Raw genomic sequence first — 24,594 nt, forward strand, 5'->3', positions numbered from 1 at the left:
GTAGCCATCAAGTCATGCATGGAATGTGTGGCCTCATATGATTCAAAGAAAGATGCTTCTTTAGACTTTTCTATGGCACTTGATGTTGGGTAGCAGAGGCCCTGTGTAACGGTTTTTGGGCTTAAAGACCATAAGTTAGGGTAATGGTATTGTAAAAAGTTCTGTGAAGTGCGAAGCACGAAACGTAAGAGGTCAAGTCATAGGGTTGTTCGCCCAAAAATAATATAAAATAATAGGAAGTGAGTTGACCTGCCCATGGTCCGCGGACCATGGGAATGTATAAATAGAGCGAGGATTTAAGGGTAGAGGTAGCTTTGGAAAAGATCTAATGTGGTATAGGTTTGTGAAAATATTATTCTCTTGGAGTCTATAAGTGCGGGTTGTAAGGGTTAGTAGATAGATAAAGGCTCTGCAGCTATGTGCGTCGAGTCCTAGTAGAGTCTGCAACTGGGTGCATAGACCCCTACAGCTGAGTGCGTAGGGTAGAAAGCGGGTTGTATTGAAGTAAGGAAAATAATAAAGATAAGTTGATTCTGAAACATCGCAGATCTGGCTTTATTCTGGTTTATACTTCTGTTATGAGTTATATGGTTATGTTCAGAAATTATTCTTTTTGCATGATCATGCGCACTGGTTATTACTGTTAAATGTTTACTTAAAGACTGTAATAAGTAGAATAGATCTATAATAAATTCATAATAAAAAGAGTGCATTGATACGGATCTACGCGAAAGCCTGATAGCCGTGTAGAGTATCGCGAGGCCACAGATTAGTTCGCGACCCCTCTAGAACACATCTAGACACCCCAAGGGTGCGGAAACCTGGTTCTAGCACCCTCCCTTACTACCTTGGGTGAGAATTCAGTTTGCGCTCCACAAACTGTTGCCGAAAGGGCCGGTAGCACGGGATTTGTTTGGCTAATAACTCTTTTAAACTTGGGTCAGGTCCCCATAAGCCAACAAATGGTTCCATTGCTAGGACCGAGATCTTCCTAAGGGGTGTCTGATGTTGGAGTAGGGGAACCCTACGAAGGAAGGGATTGAAGATTGATTGAATTAAAAGTTGTACAAGTTTGTGGTTGGCCTTGGAACATCCTCTGCCAGACCAGAAGTCTAACATGGCAAGCATGATCAAGTTACCTATATTTAAGGGAGTAGGAAGTGAAGATCCAGAACAGTTTTGGTTCGTAGTAGGGGCAGTATGGGAAGCACGCGAAGTTACGGATGAGAACATCAAAAAGGCTACCTTGGTAAGTGCACTACAGGATCGCGCACTGACCTGGTATTAAGCACTCTAACGATCACCCCAATGCTAGAATAACAGAAATCCAGGATGCATTGAACAAGGAGTTTAGACGGCCGAAGTCAGAGATCCAATCGATAATAGGGTTCAAAGAAATCGTGATGCTACTAGGTGAAACCCCATGAAACTTGGATCAGAGATTGAAGAGTACGATCCAGGAGGCTAACATGATGTTGTCATACATGCAGCAATGTGCGTGGTTTGTGTCGTCTTTAACGCTGCATCTGAGGACGACGCTATCACAGTAGAAGATCTTGACCCAGGCTGAAGCATTAGAAATAACGATGAGGTTGCATGAGACTCCAATACAGGATCCTGGGTTGGGAGTTCAGAAGATCCACGCGCAAATACAAAACATATTCTTAGAGATGCAGAGTTTGAAGCAGGAGAAGGTACCCAGGACAAAAGCACACAAATAAGTGTGGTGCATAAAATGTAAAGACTAGGGCCATGATAAGGATCATTGTTTGATATTCATGAATTATTTGGCAGGGGGGACCAATGCCATTGCGACTAGAGGCACAGGTAGGGCTAAGCGTGATGCCCTCGCTCTGGTGTGTGATCTGTCAGGTGGGAGGAAAGCACACCATAGACAACTGTCACCTTCTGCAAAAGTTTACCCAAACCCCAAAAGCTATTTTGCAATTTTTGCAGATCGGTGGGCCACGATGAACGAGATTTCCGGAGTTATGAATTATTGATGGACAAAACACCTGCCTATAGAATGCAGACTGAGGTGCGAGTTCAAGATCCAGCCGCAGCGATGGCACACTATGGGTTCTAGCGACGAGAACAAAGATAGCGAATGGGGCCAGGGAGGGGCCACAGGCAGCTCATCTGCTATAAATGTGGAGGACCAGGGCACTACGCACGTGATTGTACCAACCCGACTAGAATATCGTGCCCCTACTACGATCAGTTCAATCATGAAATGATAGATTGTCCCACATTGATAGCACAGATACGTGAAAAAAGGGCAGCACAATCTACGACGACAAAGAACGTCCAAATGATGAGGTCAGAACTACACAAGGAAGACCCCAGTGTGAACATGATGCTCATAAATGGCACAGGGGGGGACAAGGGGAAAATAACCAAGGAGGACGTAGGGGTTCGCAAGGAGACAGATCTGGAAGCTAGGAAGAGCTTCGCGGAGGTCTCTACCCCAGGTAGTAAGGGTCAGCCTGAGTCAGAAAGGGATCCATCGATGATAACTACCTTTTTAGAGACATGCATGAAATTGCTTCACGATAATAAGGCGGTGAAAGGATTACAAGACTTGATAACTAGGTGCGCAGGGTTAGGGGAACCTCACATGGTCCGAAAATTGGGGAAAAATGCTTCGTGTACTGGATGGGAAATGTGATTAACGACGCAGATTGGCAACTGTGAGATGGTCTCCTATTCAATTACGGATGGCAAACAACTAGAAGATCCTACCCATGGGAAGACTGCAAGGAATCACAGTAGATATAGAAGGGGCGAGCACACAAACTGATTTTGAGGTAATAGAAATTGTGGATGACAGTATCCCTTACCCTGCATTGTTAGGGATAGATTGGGCCATAGATATGAATGGGGTCTTTAATTTAAAGAAGCGGAAAATGATATTTGAGAATAAGTCACTTCACATAGTCATTCTGCTAGACCCGGTTGAAGGAGTGCGCTACACAGAACCCGTGTGCGATGAAGGAAGTGATGATGAACTGGATTGTATCTACAAGATCACTACATGAAATCAAGATTGGGTCAATCCGATCGTAGAAGGAAGATTGTATTGGGAGTGTGCAGAGTCTTGCACCGTAGATTCAGATGAGGAAGACGAGTGGTGGCATAATCAGTTGAATGGAGTAACCACGTTAAACTATAACATGATGACTAGGTCGTTGTATTGTGTGAAAGCTCAGGATTGCGAACTGCCAATGTATGATGGCCTAATAGTGGTAGATGAATTCCTGACTAAGTTTGAAAGCGCGATACTAGAGCACCAATGGTTCGATGCATTAAAATGGGTGTTGCGCACGATGCCTGTGCGGTGGTGGGGAACACATGAAGGAACCTTTGAAAACTGGCGCGGCTGCAGGCAGATGATGCAGATAAGGTTTGGGAAGCTAGAACTATGAATAACTGAGAAATACGATGGACGTGATGACCTGCACATACACCTCACCAGAAGGACCCAAGCCTATGGAGAAGAGCCCCAGCCAGAGTGGGTACATTTATTTTATCATACCCTGGATGTCATCCCAAGAAACTGGTATACTAAAACAGAACTCCGATATGGTACAGGCTAATGGGATATCTTGTGTGAAGGGTTTTTATTAACATTCTTATTTTAGGATCAATGGATGGATACTGTTGACGATGCATTGCAAGTTGTGAAGGTTGCCATTTTCAAAGTACCACTAGAACTAGAAGAAGTAGTGCAGCCAGATTGGTCACGTCAGTTGAGCTAAGCCCTAGAATGTTACAACATGCAAATAGAAGATGATGAGGACAACCCCCAAAAACATTAGTATTCCAGAAATCGAGGGGAGTTGCAAGGTTCACGGACCAATGATCAAGGACCTCGACATCACTGTGCCACTGAAAGCAAAACAAGTGAATATTGGTACGGAGAAGGAGGAGAAGTATGCAACACTTGGGGACTGTTGGGATGATGCCACGGTGGATAAGGTCATTGAGTTACTTCGAGAATATCAAGATTTATTCCCGACCAAAATCACAGATTTAAAAGGGATCCTCGGCGACCTAGGAATGATGAAGATAACTCTGAAGCCGGACATGAAGCCAGTCAAGCAGTGGCCTTATCGGTTGAACCCAAAATATAAAGCAAAGGTCTGCGAAGAGTTGGACAAAATTATTGCAGCAGGAATAATTGAACCAGTGGAGGAATCTGACTGGGTAAGTCCTATGGTTGTACAGGAGAAAAAACAGAAGGGAGAGATTCGCATCTGTGTGGATCTCAGGAAACTCAATGATGCATGTGTTAACAATCCGTTCCCGATGCCATTTACCGACGAAGTACTAGAAAATGTGCGTGGAAAGGAAGCTTACTCCTTCACAGATGGTTTCTCGAGGTACCACCATATCAAGATTGCACCAGAGGAGAGGAGTAAAAAAACTTTTGCAACCGAGTGGGGCTGTTTTCAGTACACTATGATGCCCTTTGGATTGAAGAAAGCGCTGACGATATTCTCACACGTCATGGTAGCTGCATTCAAGGAATTTATACATAAGTTTTTAGAAGTGTATCTGGATGATTGGATCGTCTTTGGGCTAGTCAAGAAGCATATCGTGAGCTTATGGTTAATGCTGGATACTTGCCGATGGCACCAGATCACACTAAATCTAAAGAAGTGTACTTTCCTTGTCCCCTTCGGGAACTTGCTCGGCCATGTGGTTTGCAGGCAAGGCCTGATGGTAGACCTGGAAAACACTGTTTTCATACTCAATTTGCAAGTGCTGCGAAGTGTCAAACAATTGCGCACCATGTTGGGACACATTGGGTACTATTGAAAGTTCATCAAGAGCTATGCATAGATCACAACACCGTTGGAACAATTGTTGAAAAAGGATGCTACTTATTGTTGGAATGAGGAATGTAACAAAATTTTGGAAACTCTCAAGGAAAAGATGACATCAGCTCCCATTTTGATCTTTCCAAAATGGGACATCGAATTTCATGTACATGTTGACGCGTCGTGTATCACGCTGGGTGTAGTACTCACACAAGAAGGAGCAGAAGGAATTGATCACCCGATCACGTTCACAGGCCGATGATTGTCCAAAGCTGAAAAGAACTACTCCACCACTGAGCGTGAGGGGTTGACGATGGTGTACGCGCTCCAGAAATACCACCACTATCTACTCGGGGTACACTTTAAGATGTATACTGATCATTCCACGTTAAAATGCTTAGTCAATAAGCCTGTGTTGGGGGGGCGCATTTGTCGATGGTTGTTATTATTTCAGGATATGATTTTCAAGTCATCATAAAGCTGAGACATCTAAACGTAGGCCCAGATCACCTATCCCAAATTGAGAATGGTGAAGAGCCCACAAACTTAGAGGAGGGACTACCTAATGCACAGCTCTATGCAGTGCACGTCATAGATGGCCACGTTGAGGATACAATCCACTTCATAACCACAGGAACCACGCCTCTAGGGTATTCTGTGTAGCAGAAGAAAGAATTGGTAATACGCACTGCAGACTTTACTGTTATTGCAGGGAACCTCTACAAAATGGGCAATCATGAAATATTACGTAGATATGTACCTGAATTTGAGTGAGGACAGATCCTTGTCGAAGCACATGGGGGGTTGCAAGAGGACATTATGTGGGATGTGCCACAGCATAAAAGATTCTCCGTGTTGGACTATGGTGGCCAACTCTACATCAAGACTCAAAAGCGTACTATCGGGCCTGCGACATATGTCAACAGATTGGGAAACCATCGCAGAGGGATGAAATGCCACTCAAGCCACAGATTTCGTTTCAACCATTAAAAAAATGGGCAATCAAATTTGTGGGGCCTATCAAACCTCAAGGGAAGATGGGCACATGCTATATCATCACCACGACAGAATACTTGACCCAATGGGCAGAAGCACAGTCAGTTAAGGATTGCACGGCTGCTATAGCTACAAAATTTTTGTTCGAGAATGTGTTGACATGGTTTGGATGTCCCAAAATTCTAATGAGTGACCATGGAACACACTTTCTAAATGAGACTATCAGCGTGCTCACTAAGGAATTCCAGATATATCATCAACAGAGTATGCCATACCATCCACAAGCGAATGGGATCGTTGAAGCATTCAACAAGATTTTGGAGACTGCGTTGACCAAGGTATGTAATGCGCAGCGAAATGATTGGGACTTGCGCATCCCTACTGTGCTATGGGCATACCGAACCACGTGCAAGAAGTTGATGGGCCAGACACCTTTCTAGTTAGTCTACGGCATGGAAGTCGTAATGCTAATGGAATACATTGTACCTAGTTTGCGAATAGCAGCAATGACAGGCATGGCAGACTACAAGGCTTTGGAAGAACGGCTCGCGCAACTGGAGGAACTTGAGGAGGAACAGTTTTTGGCCGAATTCCATCATCAAGTATAGAAGCACTGAGAGAAATCTTGGCATGATCGCCACATCAAGGTGTGCACATTCAAAGAGAGTGATCTAGTATTACTATATGACATCAAGTTCGAGAAATTCCCTGGCAAGGTCCGAATGCATTGGTTGGGACCCTATGTAGTCAAAGAAGTTACAGATGGAGGCACGGTCTAGCTTGCCAAGCTCAATTTAGATCCCTTCCCAGGCAGAGTAAATGGCAGTCGCCTGAAGCTCTACACGGGTGGGTCGATTGCCTGACTAACTGACCGAAGGACAGTCTCACCACTCCAGCTAGTTAAAAGAGAGTACGGGACGATAAAGCAGTTTCTGGGGAAGCTGCGCGACAACAGGGGTGCGCGTAGATTTGGTCTGTCACAAGGGTCGTGTAGAAGGGGATGTGTTACTGTATGGACAAGTAGAGAGGTGATCGTTGCTATCACTATTCATGATAAGATGTCTGACTCATGACAAAAAGGAATGAGTGACAAGCAATTAAGAGAAGAGGTACGAACCAGATTCAGGACGATCTGCCATAGGCTTAACGTTACGGCGCTAGAAATGGAGGGAACAACTGAATTAAAAATTAAAAACGCTTATAAATTACAAGGGGGTATCCACAGAATGATCTGTGGTTCTAAGAAAAGTAATCTATTGCACCTTTCCGCCAATATGGATCTGTTCATCATTAACACTAAAGGAGTTAGCACAAGGGGTGGAATATGGCCAATAGAGATGTAGGATTTTTTGGATAATGTGGTCTCGATGGCCATGGGTGCCGCGTAGAGTTCAACACCCACGGTAGGGGATGTACCAGAAATTCTTAGAAATGAAGCAGAACTGGTCCCGATGTCGCTGCCTAATCCATGGGCTGGTCGACAACCCATCAAATATAAGGGAAAGACTGTGAATATGGAGACAAAAGAGGGAATTGCAGTTAACAGTTCATCTCTGATGTACTGGGAAGATTGGTATCTTTCAAAAAACAACACCCTTCTTACAAAAATGCAACACAAGCTGCAGCAGATAGTGCATATTATAGACCAGATATTGGAAATTTGTTGTATGCAGTGCCCCAGCTAGAGCTAAAATCCTATGAGGGGGTGCTCTATGTTAACTGAGTATAGCTGAATGAGCATCATCGGTTGCACGAATTAGTAGAGGCAATGGTGCAGGAGCTTAAAGAATCATTGCAGGAGACAAAGAGGGAGCAACAGAACATCAGGCATCACTCACAGGGATGGTGGACCGCGAAGCTTTGGCAGCGCATATCGCCTCACCAACGAGCGACTCGAGATGAGTCACGATGATTGTGTTGGGGGACTGTTGGGTAGTGGAGGCCCCGTGTAATGGTTTTGGGGTTTAAAGACCATAAGTTAGGGTAATGGTATTGTAAAATGTTTCGTGAAGTGCGTGGAACGCAAAATGTAAGAGGTCAAGTCAAAGGGTTGTCCGCCCAAAAATAATATAAAATAATAGGAAGTGAGTCGGCCTGCCCATGGTGCGTGGACCATGGGAATGTATAAATAGAGTGAGGATTTAAGGGTAGAGGTAGCTTTGAAAAAGATCCAATGTGGTACGGGTTTGTGAAAATATTATTCTCTCGGAGTCTGTAAGTGCGAGTTGTAAGGGTTAGTAGATAGATAGAGGCTCCAAAGCTATGTGCACGGAGGCCTGGTAGAGTTTGCAGCTATGTGCGCGAACCCCTACAGCTGAGTGCGCAGGGTAGAAAGCGGGTTGTATTGAAGTAAGGACAATAATAAAGATAAGATGATTTTGAAAAATTGCGGATCTAGCTTTATTCTGGTTTATACTTCTGTTATGAGTTATATGGTTATGTTCGGAATTTATGCTTTTTGCATGATCATGCACACTGGTTATTACTGTTAAATGTTTGCTTAAATATTGTAAGAAGTAGAATAGTTCCATAATAAATTCATAATAACAAGACCACATTGGTATGAATCTACGCGGAAGCATGATAGCCGTGCAAAGTAGCACGAGGCCACAAATTAGTTCGTGACCCCTCTAGAACACATCTAGACACCCCAAGGGTGTGGAAACCTGGTTCGAGCACCCTCCCTTGCTACCTCAGGTGAGACTTCAGTTCGCGCTCCGCGGAATGTTGCCGAAAGGGCCGGTAGCGCGGGATTTGTTTAGCTAATAACTCTTGCGAACTTGGGTCAGGCCCTCATAAGCCAACACTTGAATACACCTATGCAAAAGTACATTAAATCAACTTTGAATATCATATGGAAATAAAACAGAAATATCAACTATGGTTTTAATATCAGCCCCAACAAAAAATTATTATTTTCTAAAAATGAATGTGTTACACACACAATAGTGCCAGCTCCTTTTCTTGTAGAAAAAAGACAACCAATTGGATCAGTTGAAGGTTGAGCACTGATGCTAACTGATGTCCACGGCAAATTTGGGCAAGCCAACATACCCTCAAATTATTAATTCAATCAAAATGGGAAGGTTTAAGCCCTCATCCAAATGTTGAAACAATATGAAATGAAGGGCCTGAACAAAACCCCACCCATATCAAATATTGAATAGCTCAATTGATAATATTACCATTACCTAAAACTAAAAGTGTTTCACAACTTTTCAACCATATTGAAGCTCCGACCAACCATGTTTGGCAACACCCATTTTCAAGAGCATATGCCTTATAAAATTTACAACATCTGACTTCACAAAACTACATTGCTAATTAAGTCAAGGTGTTGAGCTTCTTTGTGCCTCAAAATAAAACACATGAATTGAAATAATTATTCTGAAAAGAAAAAATCAAAAATTCCGATAAAAATTTCGCACAGAGCTTCGCTTAAATCTATACCAAATAGTGCATATTCATGACAGATCCTTCAAGTCTTCAAAACCTGAGATAACCCCACCTTCGTATGGTTGTGAAAGGCTTTGGTGTCCACCTCACCAGAAAGAGTAACAAAACTTTTAGGCCTCTACTCATGTTGAGGTAGTGCAGTTGTCATTCCATAATTATTGAGGCACCCCTTAATTGTTGTTGGTGGGTCCAAAGCATGTTGAGTGCCTATGGTGAACATATTCTTGTTCCTTGAAAAGATATGTGATATCTCTGCTCCAACAACAGTATTTTTTAGAGGACTAACAGTGTGCAAGTAAGATGCCTTCAAGGTATCACCCTTACTAGTTCTGCAAAGCATGAGTCACTTTCAGTATGACACCAAAAAACTTTCTATGCAATGCTTCATAAAAAAGTTTGCAATTGCCCCTAAATTTTATCAAAAAACCCACTAAAATTCACTATTTTAGTTTACAAGAATGGCAAGGAAAAAGTCTTACAAGGTCAAAGAAGAAACAAAATCAAGCTTTGAAATACTCAAGCCTTCATCATATTTCAAGAAGTTTCCTGATGCAATGTAGAAAGAAACTTCACCCCCTACAGAAAGACTCTCGTTTCCAATTACTCCTGAGAAATGTGTTATTGGAGATGGTGTCAATACAATGCTTGTACTGACCCCTGCATAATCATGCATATATTGAAGCTCAACCTGTCAAATTTACAATATATAATGTAAGCAAAGTTAAAGTGTAATTCGTTTCACAAAAAAATTTACAAAAGTATTTTTATCACTATAAAACATGAAGAATTTTGTTAAGCATTGTGTTTATCACAACATACCGAAATGAAATTTTACCATGTAGATAGCCTTGTGACTATTGATGATCAAAATTAGGGGGCATGCTGAAGCATGACTACTACGAATGTATGAGTAAATGTCTATAATATTACAAAGAAAAGGCTGCAGTTAGAAACAAGAACAAGATAATTTGTAGCAATGGGTCTCACATATAAAACGAGTTATTATTTTTCATATCCTTACAAATGGCTTATTTCAAACCACAGAACTAGAAATTTGATCCCTTCTAAGGTGAGACTAAGTGGAAGAGCACACTAGCGCTGAAAACTACAACATATTGCAAATATATTCATTTAGGAAAATGGCACAATTGACACAAATGCCTAATCACCTTAATTGTCATGTCTTTATAAATGGTAAAAATGAATGTCACAATAACTGAAAGAATGTTTTAACTTATTGAATGTAGCAATGTCCCAATTAATACAAAGTATTGTAGGTTGTTACTTTACAAAAAAACACCTACATTAAGCGTGCAAATTGTTCAAAGCTAAATATGATGTCAAAGATAGATTTGATTGTTCAAATCCTACAATTAATAGAGACGACATCTTGCACAACTAGGTTTTCACTCTCAAGTTCTCTATTCTTAGGGGTAGCCATGACTTCCCTAAGGAGGGGTGGCTCCCTCTCCTCCTTTGATCCAGCCTTTGAGGCAGCCACAAAAGCTTTCAAATATCTTGTGGCAGCTTCTTTCTCAAAAGCAAAAGAACCATAACATCAACCAAATGATGGTTTGTTAAGAAATGGAATAAGTGCTTAAACTCATTCCATCAATCCAAGGAGAAAAGCACTTCATTGCTACCTCTAAAATATGTGCTTCGAAATATAGATTCAATTATCAACTATAAACCCCAAAGTTACTTGACAACATCACCCATTATCACCTTGGTGATCATCCTTCTCACATAAGGCTAGCTCTCCTCCAACATAAGGGAGGAATCCATGATAAGACTACAAACTTGTCCTTCAAACACTAAAAAAACATATTTGCAAAATGATATTGTTTTTTTCTTTTAAGATTTGAAATGGAAAGCTAGGCAAGACATAGTGCCTGGTCCTTGGGCTATAGACTCTAAGCAACAAACAAAACTTTAAAATTGATGAATAATATGTGAGTCATGACAAAACAACCAAACAACAAGTTTTATTAGTCAAGAATAGATCCAATAAATATGTAACAATGTTATCTCCTACTAGATGGAACATTTGAAGGCAATGTGCTCCCCCAACTTGATCTCTTGTAAGTCACATAGCTGAAAATTCCCTTTGAGGTGTGTGATGTTGTGAGCTATCTCAAACCAAAGCTAGTGGGAGCCCACTCTGAATGAACCAAGGGGAATCCTAAGGTTGTGCATCCAATCTTTATTAGTATAGATAGGCCTAACAATAAGAGTCACTTAGCTACATAAAAAACTCAAAATAATAAAATGACATATTCAAGCTAACGCCCTCACACCTGGTCAAGTTTCCTATCACTTTTTGGTTGGATACCAAAATGGAAACTTTGTACCTGCATATGAGTCAGGTCGAGTGTCTCTTGGTCCTATCATAGTTACCAAGGAGATTTCCTCTCAGTTAACAAAAAATAATATTTCTTCCTTTCTCACCAATGTCAATGTTGAGGAGAAGTATCTATTAGGTGAGGAGATCTTGAAATTGGTGGAAGCAACTCTTTCAGAGAAATTGCCATCAAGTAAAGGGAAAAAGCCATCAAAAACTGCAATAGATGATTTGAAGTCCAAGTACACAAATTTCATGTCAGGAAGGTTTCCTGATCTGCCAGAGGAAATTTCATTCTAATAATGTGATGGAATATTGCTCTTAAAGATTGTTGTTTGCATTCATCTGTTTTTCTATGATCTATGACCTCTGCAAGGCTAGCCAAATTCAGGATGCAAACAACCAATTGAAACAAATTTTGAATAGGGGTTTGTTTCTGAGTTGTACTACTTATGGGTGTTAAAATTGGAAACTAGGGCCAAACTCCATGTGGGTCATCTTATTCATGGAAACTAATATTTTTCTTGGATTCCTCTCATCGAGAGGTGTAGGATTGATCTAAAGATCATCTGATTCCGATATGTATTCATGGAGATATGAATTTATTTGTGTTATGTGACAATTCGTCAAGGTCGGCCAACAACCAAATTACCCCAACTTGTCCTCCACGTTTTACTATAAATAGAGGTGACCTTCAAGTCATTTTCACACACTCTTGTGATCTCTCTTCATTTCTGTTTTGGGTTTTGATGAAGGAGAGATCTAGAGGGAGTGCCCTAGGCTCTACGCTGCCCTAATGGAGAAGCTCTAATGCTGACCTAATAAAGCCCTAACGCTGACCTAATGAAGAAGCCCTAACACTGCCCTAGCAATCATGAAAGAAAGACCTCAACATAGTCAATTTTCCCTAAACACAAAGATCCTTATGTGACCTAAATGTTGTCCTAGAGGAGTCATAAAAGACATCTAGGATGCAGTCAAGGAGAGTATCTTTGCAGAAAAATATGGCCTTCTATATGCTACCCAAAGCCATAGTCAATGAGGGTTTATATGTTATCATGAGCTGGTGTTCTAGCATTCCCTAGACACTATCAAGGAAGAGATTTATATGTCTTCCAAGGAAGGGATCTCATCAGCAGTCTAAACGCAGTCAAGAGGCACTCATACACAGCCTAATCTAGGAGCCCTAATCTACAGTTTGATGAGGCTCCTATCTGCCCTAGCCACAGTCCAATAAGGAGGTTCCATCCTTTACCAATCAAGGAGTTTAAGCTGCATTCAGGTGTGCCCTCTTCCGCTGTGAAAGTAGGGCTAGTGCTGCCCTTGTCCTAGTCCTAAAGGAGGACATCTTGGCTGCAACAAATAAAGGAGGAAAGTCATAATTGAAGGAGCCCTTATCTATGTATGAAAGGACCCTTAGATGCTACAACTAAACCAGCAACAAGGGTAATTACATTACAGCAGAGGATCTGTGATATTGTCACATTGTTGTAGGTGGCAGCATAATTTTTTGGGCATGTTAGTATTGTTCCTGAGGTCGATTTAAAGAGAAGAAGAATCTGCAGTAAGGAGGTGCTTGTGACTGTTGTTTGTAGGTTGATTGGGTCACTGTGTGAAGGGACAAGCACAATGAATATGCTGCCTGAAGACTATGTGTTAGGTCACAGGCCATAACATCACAATCAATTTCATATGGATATTTGAAGGCTCAAATCATTAGCATTATAAAACTACTGAGATCTCAAACTATTGGAGGGTTGTATGATGTTGTTGCAACATGAGGTTGACAGAACTATTGTCATAGTGATGGATGCAACATGGCTGGATACACGATGGATGCAGCGTGGTTACAACATGGATGGATGCAGCATTGCATTGGATGCAGCATGGTGATGGAATCAATTTGGAGAATCAGTTGAAGAATGAGATCTGATAAGTGTGCCTTCACTTGAGTTCAGATCTACAGTCCTTGTCATCAGAACTATTGTGTCATCTTCATGGTGAAGATATCAGATGTCTGATCTCTTATTTTGACAAGTCAAATTGTTGACTTATGATGTATATGTACTATATCTCTCTACTGAACTATTGAGGATTATAAAAAGAATTGATCAATGGTTTCCCCACATTGGGGTTTGTCCCTAGCTCGTGCTACATCTTGTGTCCTCTTGTCTTGGCTTGTCTTCTGTGATTTATGTTTATGTTCTATCTGCATTTTACTATCATGCTAAATGTGATTGCTAATCTAGAATTGATATTGAGCTAATATGAAAAATTGAAGTAAATTGCTCTAAGCATAGAACATACCAAAAATTAACATGGTATCAGAGGTGAGGTGAAGACAAAGTCCAAGCAAGAGTGAAAGAGCAATCGCCGAATTCAGTTGGAAAGGACAAAAGGCTCAAGGGGTTCTTCATCCCACTTTATGTTCACCAAGGGTGAAGTCGAAGCAAGGAAGATTATCAGAGTGGCACAGCGGAAGTGTCTAGTGGCCTACCTAAAAGTCACTTCAATGGAAAGTCCAGATCTAAGGGTGGAAGGAAAGGAAGATGCATTGCTTGCAATGAGTATGGCCATTATGCAGAGTGTCCGAATAGAAGGGACTCATCACTTGATGATGATAACCATCGTTCCAGTGGCATCTTCAATGATCAGAGGAATGTTACAATGGCAAAGAGAAGGGGAAAGCAAGGAATTCCAAGTATAAGAATCAAATATTGTTTCTGAGCATTATCTTATGTCGGCCCTCTCCACTAGACTCGTTAGGAAAATTGATAGTGGTGCCTCAAGGCACTTCACTGGATTCAAGGAAGCACTCTATAATATGATAGAGAAGGAAACAATCTCGGAGATTATTCTTGGAGACGATGCCACCTATCCCGTAAATGGTGAAAGGAATGTTTCTCTTCAAATAGATCAGGGTAACTCGCAAGAAGTTCTTTATGTACCTTATCTCAAAAGGAACCTATTGTCCATTTCAGCAATGGAAGTCAAAGATTACAGGGTGGAATTCATTGATGGAAAGGTATGTGTTTGAAAAGGAATTTTAAAGATGCTTTTACTCTTGGGTTTAGGGTTGGAAATTTGTATCAAGTTGCAGGAAGTCCATTGGGGACCATGTCGTGTGACTCATCTCTTCTATGGCACTGGAGGTCTGCCCATCTTCATTATGGGGCCCTACCCGTCAGATGGTGACAAGGATGCCTGAATTCAAAGAAGAGCATGAAGGTACATGTCCAAGATGTACCGAAGAAAATCTTACAAGGGGACCATTCCCCTCATGTAATAGCAAGACCACAGATCTGAAACAACCCGAGGGGTTTGAGATTCATGATCGGGAATCTCATGTATGCAGGTGAAGGAAAGATCTCTATGATTTAAAGCAAGCACCCCGAGCTTGGTGTGAGAGGATTCACAACTATCTGATGAAGCTGAGATTCACTAGGAGTGAAGCCGATCCAAACCATTGCTTTAAGGTTGTGGATGATAGACCTCTGATACTGGTACCTTATGTGGACGATCTCTTTCTGGAAGGTTCAGACCCTCTCATTTACTAAAGTAAGAGGGAGTTGGATTCCAGATTTGGAATGGTGGACTACAAGCCCGTGACTACCCTGATGGAGCATAACTTTGAGAAGTTATGTGGTAGTACTACCAGACCTGATTTGGGAAATGCCTCTAAGTTTCTTCAACTCATAATAGCATTGATGTTCTTGGTGAACTCCCGTTTGGATATATGTTTTGCAGTTAGCATGTTGAGCTCATATATGGTTGAGCCTCATTGGATTGGTGCCAAGAATCTTCTAAGATATCTTCAAGGCACAATCACTCATGGGCTGAGATACACTGCTGGAGTTGTGAGGCTGCATTATTATTCCAATGATGATTAGACAAGCAATGTGGAGGATCGCAAGAGCACTCCTGGGTGTTGGTTCTCTATGGGTTCTACTTCGATATCCTAGATGAGCAGGAAGTAGAAGTCAGTTGTTTTGAGCACTGATGAAGCTGAATACATAGCTGTGAGTATGGCCTCTTGTGAAGTTTTCTGGTTGAAGAAGCTCTTCAGTGAGATATTTAGACACGTACTGGATACCATCGTGATATTCTGTGACAACTGGAGGGGGATTTGATTATTGAAGAATCCCATGTTCTATGATCACTTCAAGCATACAGACATCAGGTACCATTTTATTTGGGATATGGTACAATGGGGAGCAAGAAGGCTCCATCATTCTGGGACTGATGTGCGAGTCATCGATATTCAGATGAAGCCCCTAGGAAAGGTGAAATTATTGACTTTCTAGAAGAAATAGGATTCGTGGATAGATTCTCTCCTGAAGGTCCAGTATAATATGGACATTGAGCTGTAGGAGCTCTGGGGGGCTTGGGGGTACTTCTTGTAGTGATGAGAAACCATAAGGTGAATAGTTCAACCTTCCCGTAGTGGTCTGCTATGTAGGCAGGATGAGTGGTTCATCCTTATCCTACTGAGACACAGTCATAGTGTGAGTGGTTCATCCTTCCCCTAGTGATTTTTTGTGTACAGGGTGAGTGGTTTAGCCTTCCCCTAGGATACCCCATGGCAACATGTAGGCAAGATGAGTGGTTCATCCTTCTCCTATTGAGACATCCTACCCATGCAGTCTGGGACTCATGGGAAGCACCTCTCATCTGGCCAATGAGAAGGGAGATGAGGATAGGGACCATAGTACTACCGATGAATACATCGTGTACTACCGTACTCCCTATGCTAGGATGATATTGATCTAGGATCAATTGGAACTGGCTTCAGGTCAGTAAGAGTGATATAACTCACTCTCTTTTGGAACTGATTTCGGATCAATAAGAGTGATATAACTCACTGTCTTTTGGAACTAATTTCATATTAGTAAGATTGGTATGACACACTCTCTTTATTGGAACTGACTTCGGGTCAGTAAGAGTGGTATGAGACACTCTCCTTTATATGGGACCAACTTCAAGTTAGTAGAGCATGGTATGATACACTCTCGATCACTTCTTCTTCTTCATAGTTCAACAGAGTAGAGTAGTGCAGGGCAATAATGGCAGAGATAGTACAGACTGGCAGATGGATTAGAAGATGGAGTTCTTCCTACTTGAGAGGGAGTGTTAAAATTGGAAACTAGGGCCAAACTCCATGTGGGTAATCTTATTAATGGCAAATGATATTTTTATTAGATTCCTCTCATTGAGAGGTGTAGGATTGATCTAAAGATCATCCGATTCTGACATGTATTCATGGAGATATGAATTTATTTGTGTTATGTGACAATTCATTAAGGTCGACCAACAACCAAATTACCCCAAATTGTCCTCCATGTTTTACTATAAATAGAGGTGACCTTCAAGTCATTTTCAAACACTCTTGTGATATCTCTTCATTTATGTTTTGGGTTTTGGTGAAGGAGATATCTAGAGGGAGTGCCCTACGCTCTACACTGTGCTAATGGAGAAGTGCTAACGCTAACCTAATAAAGCCCTAACGCAACCCTAAGGAAGAAGCCTTGACACTGCCTTAGCAGTCATGAAAGAAAGACCTCAACGCAGTCATGGAGGAGGCTTTTATAAGTGCGGCAAGGATAATTTCTAACGTTGTCAATTTCCCTAAACGAAGAGATCATTATGTTACCTAAACATTGTCCTAGAGGAGTCATGGAAGGCATTTGGGATGCAGTCAACAAGATCTAGCCTTCTATATGCTACTCAAAGCCACAGTCAATGAGGTTTTATATGTTGTCATGAGTTGGTGTTCTAGCATGCCCTAGACACTGTCAAGGAAGAGATTTATATGTTGTCCAAGGAAGGGATCTCATCTGCAGTCTAAACGCAGTCAAGAGGCACTCATACACAACCTAATCTAGGAGCCTTAATATGCAGTTTGATGAGGCTTCTATTTTCCCTAGCCACGATCCAATAAGGATATTCCATCCTTTACCAATCAAGGAGTTTAAGTTGTATTTAGGTGTGCCCTCTTCCGCTGTCAAAGTAGGGCTATTGCTGCCCTTGTCCCAGTCCTAAAGGAGGACATCTTGGCTACAACAAATAAAGGAGGAAAGCCGTAATTGAAGGAGCCCTTATCTATGTATGAAAGGACTCTTAGATGCTACAAGTAAACCATAGCAAGGGTAATTACATTACAACAAATTATTTGTGATATTGTCACATTGCTGTAGGTGGCAGCATAACTGTTTTGGCATGTTAATATTGTTCCTAAGGTCGATTTAAAGAGAAGAAGAAACAGCAGTAAGGAGGTTCTTGTGACTATTGTTTGTAGGTTGACTGGGTCACTGTGTGAAGGGAAAAGCATAATGAATATGTTGCCTAAAGACTGTGTGTTAGGCCGTAGGCCATAACATCACAGTCAATTTCGTATGGATATTTGAAGGCTCAAATCATTAGCATTATAAAACTGCTGAGATCTCAAACTATTGGAGGGTTGTATGATGTTGCTGCAACATGAGGTTGACAGAAGTATTGTAATACTGATGGATGCAGCATGGTTGGATACACAATGGATGCAGCGTGGTTGCAACATGGATGGATGTAGCGTGGTGATGGAATCACTTTGGAGAATCAGTTGAAGAATGAGATATGATAAGTGTGCCTTCACTTGAGTGCTTTAAATTGGCATTGACATAAATTTTGACACTAATTTCACATTGAATAAGCTTCTAAAAAACCCTTACACCATGTCTTTATTCTAAATGCAATTTATCACTTATTATTTCCTCACACTCTCTTCCAGACTGTTTGAGCAAAGGAATCTCATACAAAAAAAAGAAGCACTTATGTTGTGTGTGAAGCATTGTGATCTGGTTTTGTAGTCACTATTAGCCTTGCTGGCAAAAGTCCCACAAATGGATCCATATATGCCCTTGAAGTCTCCAAATTCGCTTAGAAACATGCCAATGGATCCAATAATGCCCTCGAAATATTAAATTTTTGCTCAAAGATCATCTAATGATCAAAATCAGCACAAGAGGAAATCCCTTGGAAGGGCAGAAACACACTATTGGGAGGCTAAAATGCTTAAAAGAACCATGAAAAACCCACAAAAACAGGCTTAAACAGAGGAATGAACAGTCTCCATTAGATCTGGCCAATCAATGACCCAGATCTAGGTGACTAATTACAATCGGCCGAGCAGAGGGGACAGTCTAAATGCGGGCGCATGACACCGACGATCAGCGATTGCCGATGATCGGATCGGCGGGTCGCATCGACAGGAAGTATAGTTTATGTTATATAAAGGACCCGAGCATTGAGCAATTAGCAATTGCGATTTATCGCATCGCTGATATCGCATCGACGCTATACCAAGGGGTGGGACCTATGAACATACATATGGGCGACCCGATGGGCCGAACTCGATGGAATTATATGCGACAATTCATAAATTTTGAGATCCACGCCCAAGCAATTTTCAAAGTTTTTTGTGTATTTTCGTTGTTTCAACTAAATACAAAGGGAAACAAGGGCAGTGCGATAGAAATGGAACCTAGACCAGAAGGCTTTCCTGAAGCAAAATATATATATTTTCAAGTCTGCGAAAGCCCAAATTTTACCCAGACCAGATGGCTTTCCTGAAGCAAAATATATATATTTTCAAGTTCGCGAAAGCCCAAATTTTAATGTATTTCATGTATTTTCAATGTATAATGAAAATACGAAGGGAGCATTGGTCAACAGCAATTGCAATGAGCCCCAACCTGAAAGGGTCCGGGAAGTGGAATATATGATATCTAAAGTCTGCCAAAGCCATTTTTTCATGCATTTTTTAGTGTTTTTGCATATTTCATTATATAAGGGAAATTCCCAGGCCAGGCCAAAAGCGATTTATGATGGCGACGAGGGTGGACCTAATGGATAATTAAACCATATTTTAGGACTTTTGAAGTCCAAAATACACAGAGAAGGTGGGATTTATCAGTGATGGTTGTGTTTTCTGTTTAAAACAGAAATATACATTGTTTTCAACAGAGGTCCACCATAGGGCAGTGTTTTTCTGCTATAACAGAAACATGCATTGTTAAATCATTGAAAGGGCCACAACACGCACAGCTCCTCCCCAAACTGACATAGAGGCCGAGAAGAAGCACATCACATCAATAGCCCAGCGTAGCTCATCAAACAAACATCATGGAGCATCTCTGGCACAAGAGAACTCCTAGACAGCGCAACAAGCTACCAAAAATATCTGAAAGTGGTTACTCTGTTGTCAGAAGCAGAAAACTCTGATCCCATGCTTGCCTAGAGGGCATCAAATCAGTTAACAATGCATATTAGGCAAATTAAGACTCTGAGCCTCTTAGAGCTCAGAAGCATTGTAAACAAGCTATAAATAGCTGAAAGTAAGATGTAATAAAGGTTCAACTTTTGGAGATTATTCCTCCTCTGTTTATCCAAGCTTTTCATCTTCATTCTAGCAATATAAGCTTCTTTTGCCATTATATGTTCAATTTCCATTCTCTTTGCTATTCTATGCTTGCACTTGAACAGTTTGTTCATATTTTCTTTGTTTCTAAGGCCAGATAACTGTAATCTTATCTCTGCTTTGATATATTAGATTTGCATCCTTCTTCGCTGCCTGTAGCTAGCCATACATATGTGGTCATATATGCATCTGCCAGTACAATCAGTATTCTCTTTTGCTACCTGTAGCTAGCCATTGATGTATGTTTATGTATGCAATCTGCTGGTATAGTTAGTATTCTCCATCTATCCATTGAATTTATAACTTATTGAGCATTGGTGGTCTAAAGCCTTGTATTGGTGAGAGCGTTCATGCATGCATTGGAGTGAAAACAGAGCTGAAATGGTTATCTAACTTGATCCAAACCATCAATTATTCAAATAGTTCAGAGAACAATATTGAAGATTATATGTTACCAGGCATCTCCTAGCTACAAACTAGGAGAGTTTCCTGGAGCTCTAACATAATTGGTGCTATTGTCGGGGAGAGGAAATTGAAGCACAGCTTCCCTAGGAAACAACATAGATCCAACTTTGATGATAGACAAAGTATGGGCAAATTTTTGGTTGTCGTCATCTATCTGGTGACTCTACTAGAGGCTGAACCTCTTGGCGACTCCACTTCATAGTTCTGGCTCAGTTTGTGCGGCATACTCAGAGAAATCCTCAGAAGCTACAAGCTGACCTAGTACCTGACCCTGAAAAAATCATTAAAGAAAGAAAGGTATGGCAGAAAGGAGCAATAGGTTCAGGTAAACCTAAAAAATCTTCTATATATCTTCAAGAAAGGCTTGTAATAGAACAAATACATGTTAAGAGTATAGCATCTAATACTAGAAGTGAAGAAAAACTTTTAAGGATTCATAAAGCTCCTTATTCTTCAGGTTCTCCTTTTGTTGTAAGCCCAAAGGAAACCTCACCTCCTATCCATCATACTCCTTTAGTCCTGTCAGTCACTCCTTAGCCCTCTATCATTCAGACTGCCAGTACTCTTTTAGCCACCACAGCTATGGCAGGTCCACAAGCACCTACCAACTTGGAAAGAATCATAGCTGCTAGGTATGGGTCTCTAATACTGCCCACTCCTTTGAATGCCATGCCTACAAGAGAATATCAGAAATATAGGCCTAGGTTCATTGGGACTAAAGGTGTTACTACTGAAGAACATCTTGAGTCATTCTATAGCTATGCTGATAATCTGGACATTAGTGAAGATGATGTGTGGATGAGAGTCTTTGTCCAAAGCCTAGATGGAGAGGCTAGAAAATGGTTCAGAGAACTAACCCCAAGATCTGTAGCAGATATTGAAGTTTTAGATGATTCTTTCCTAAAGCATTGGGGGAATAAGAAGGATCTCCTCTACTACCACAATGAGTTTGGGAACTTAAAGAGGGAAAATGGTGAGTTGCTGTCTAATTTTAATAAGAGGTTTAACCATATGTACAACAAGATACCAGCTGAAGTAAAACCCACTACTACCTATTCTAAACTCACCTATGCCAGTGCTTTTGACTCTAACTTCTACCTACTGTTGAGAAAGAGGCGATGTGCTACTTTGGCTGACATGCAGGATGTAGCCTTGGAAGTGGAATCAGGCATCATGGCTATAGAGAAGCTCAAAGGAAATGTTGATAGAAGAAGATAGAGGGGCAAGTCTTCATCATCCTCTGACCCCAAGATAAATAAAATGACAAAAATGATCGAGTCATTAGCCTCCGAAATCTCCAAATTAAAGGTTGAGCAGCACCCGGGGAAAGGAAGAGTGCCTAATACCTTTGCTCCTAGAAATCCAAATCCAAATCCATATAGAAGAACTAATGAGCAGTTGCATATTTTGCAAAGTAACAAAGAGGCAAATGAAGACCAAAGGATGAAGGCTCCTTTTCAAAATGCAGTCATGGAAGAAGAGTAGTTTGAAGAAGATGATGAGATCCATTGTCTGGAAGACAAAGGCAATGCTTCGTTTCTGACCTCAGCTGCCTATGAACAATCATTATGCAATGACCAGATTAACCAAGAATGGGATGGTAAAGCTATTCTACAAATTGTAGATCAGCAAAGATATAATCTGAGGTCAAAGATAAATAATGCCAAGGAAACTCCTGTTCAAAGAGCTATTGTCCCTATAGTACAACAAGATAATAAGCAAAAACAACTAGCAGTTGATCCCATCATCCTCAAAGCTCCAGCCCATGAGGTAAGAAGCCTTGACAAGTCTTCTTCTCCTTTCAGTTTTCAATTAGAAATTCAGAAGCTAAGAATACCTATGCCTCTGATTGAACTAGTGAAGAATGAGTCCTTCAAAAGATCCATCCTCAAGGCCTTTGAGCCTAAAGCCATCCAAGCCTCCACTGACTATGTAAATCTGAAAGATGACAAGCCAGTTATTATTCTCAGCCCAATGATTGAAAATTGTTAAGATAGCTCCCCATCATTCTATGTCTCTCTGACTATTCATGAAAAAATCCTTCACAACTGCCTTTTGGACACTGGAGCCAGCCATAATCTAATGCCCAAGGCTGTCATGGATGAGTTGGGTCTTGACGTCACCAAGCCTTATCATGACTTGTTCTCTTTTGACTCTAGAAAAGTGAAGTGTCTAGGATTAATCAAGGACTTAGCCATCACTTTGTCTCAGCTGCCTATAAAAAGCATGATGATGGATATTGTGGTAGCAAATGTACCTCCCAATTTTGGCATGCTACTTTCTAGAGGTTGGATCATTACAAAATGATCTGTCATATGCTACTGTCCCAGTTTTTGGAGGTGAGAGCAAGAGATTATGCAGAGAAGCTCAGCTGGCCTATATAATCAGCGATGAAAAAAATCCCACCAATCATCCCATATATGCTATTGACACTGATTTTGGAGCATGTATTCTTCATATTGAAGAATCCCAGTTTGCCTCCACGCGGCTCAAGGAACCAGTTTGCCAGATCGAAGAGGAAGAAGGCCCAAAAATTTGGGGCATGTTCTTCCATGGAGCTTTCTCTAAAGAAGTTGTAGGGGCAGGAGTAGTCCTTGTGTCCCCAACACAGGAATATATTCATTTAGCTTTCAAATTAACCTTTCAGGTCATAAACAACACAATGGAGTACAAAGCCTTGATTATGGGCTTAAATGCTGCTAAAGAAATGGGTATCAAAGCCCTGAAAGTGTTTGGAGATGCAGACCTCATTATTCAGCAGGACAGTAAAACTTTCCAAGCTAAACATCCAAGGCTGAAAGCATACAAAGATGAGGTATGGAGGCTCAAATATTCTTTTAATTATTTCAACATTTCTTATATTCCAAGAATGAAGAATCGGCTTGCCGACTTTGCTGTGTTTGCTAGCACGTTTATTCCTCCCTTGCCTCCTAAATTGACATATGAAGTTCAGGTAAAATATAGACCGTCTCTGCCTGACAATGTCAAATATTGGAGATTTTTTGAAGATGATAAGGAAATTAATTGGATTTTGCAAGTTGTTGAGGAATTTTCTAAAATGCACATCGATCAAGAAAATGAATCCATGGGAGAATGCGGCCAGCCCAAGTTAAAAAACAATATCAACCGAGGAAGCATCATCCAGCTACCTAGTAACCATATACCAACGGGATTAGTGCCTCTAGAGAAGTTGTTTGACCAAAACGATGTGCCATATAAGACTGCCGAAACAAAAAATGAGTCTGTTGTTTGTAAACACAATATAAGGAGCCCAGCCCATCCGAAATACATAACTCCGTCCACTCAATTGTCCTCTGCCCAAAATGCCGAGTATTGCGCCCTCATGAAGCAATTCGCTGATATTTTTTCCTGCGAATACAATGATCTAAAAACCCATGATGTGAACATCATTCAGCATAAGATCCCACTGGAAAAGAACACCACCCCTTTTAAGCATAAATTAAGACCTATCAGCCATCTCTTATTGTCTTTGATTGAGAAAAAAATCAAGAAGTTGTTGGATGACAAAATCATAGTTCCCCTAAGGTATTCAAAGTGGATAGCTAACATTGTGGTAGTAAGAAAGAAAAATGGAGAAATCAAGCTTTGTGTCGACTTCAGAAATCTGAAAAAAGTGCTCTAAAAAAGATAACTATCCCCTGCCTAAGATGGAACACTTGCTGCAAAGAGTTTCAGGGGCTAGATTCATGTCTTTCTTAGATGGATTTTCAGGTTACAATTAGATTGCTATACATCCTGAAGATCAGGAAAAGACTGCCTTCACTACTCCTTGGGGCACTTTCATCTACTCCAAGATGCCTTTTGGACTGATGAATGCTGGGACTACTTTTTAGAAGGCCATGGACATAGCCTTCGTGGGAGAGAAGGACAAATTTGTCGTTATTTATCTTGATGACATAATAGTCTTCTCCAGAAGCCACAATGACCATTTACAACATTGGAAGAAGGTCTTCCTAAAGTGCAGACGGTTTGGAATTTCAGTGAACCCAAAGAAGTCACAGTTTGCTCTAGAAGAAGGCAAACTTCTAGGACATATT

The 24,594-nt window shown here is 41.1% G+C and overlaps 1 pseudogene; it reads right to left on the reverse strand.

Moving 5' to 3' along the window:
• Positions 1-9,297: 9,297 nt before the first annotated feature.
• LOC149232079 (mitochondrial outer membrane protein porin of 36 kDa-like) lies at positions 9,298-10,456 on the reverse strand (annotated as a pseudogene).
• Between the last annotated feature and the right edge of the window lie 14,138 nt (positions 10,457-24,594).

Source organism: Pinus tabuliformis, chromosome J, assembly GCF_031772625.1.
Source record: "Pinus tabuliformis cultivar Carrire ecotype Pingquan chromosome J, CPIR1, whole genome shotgun sequence".
In the NCBI taxonomy this organism is placed as follows: domain Eukaryota; kingdom Viridiplantae; phylum Streptophyta; class Pinopsida; order Pinales; family Pinaceae; genus Pinus; species Pinus tabuliformis.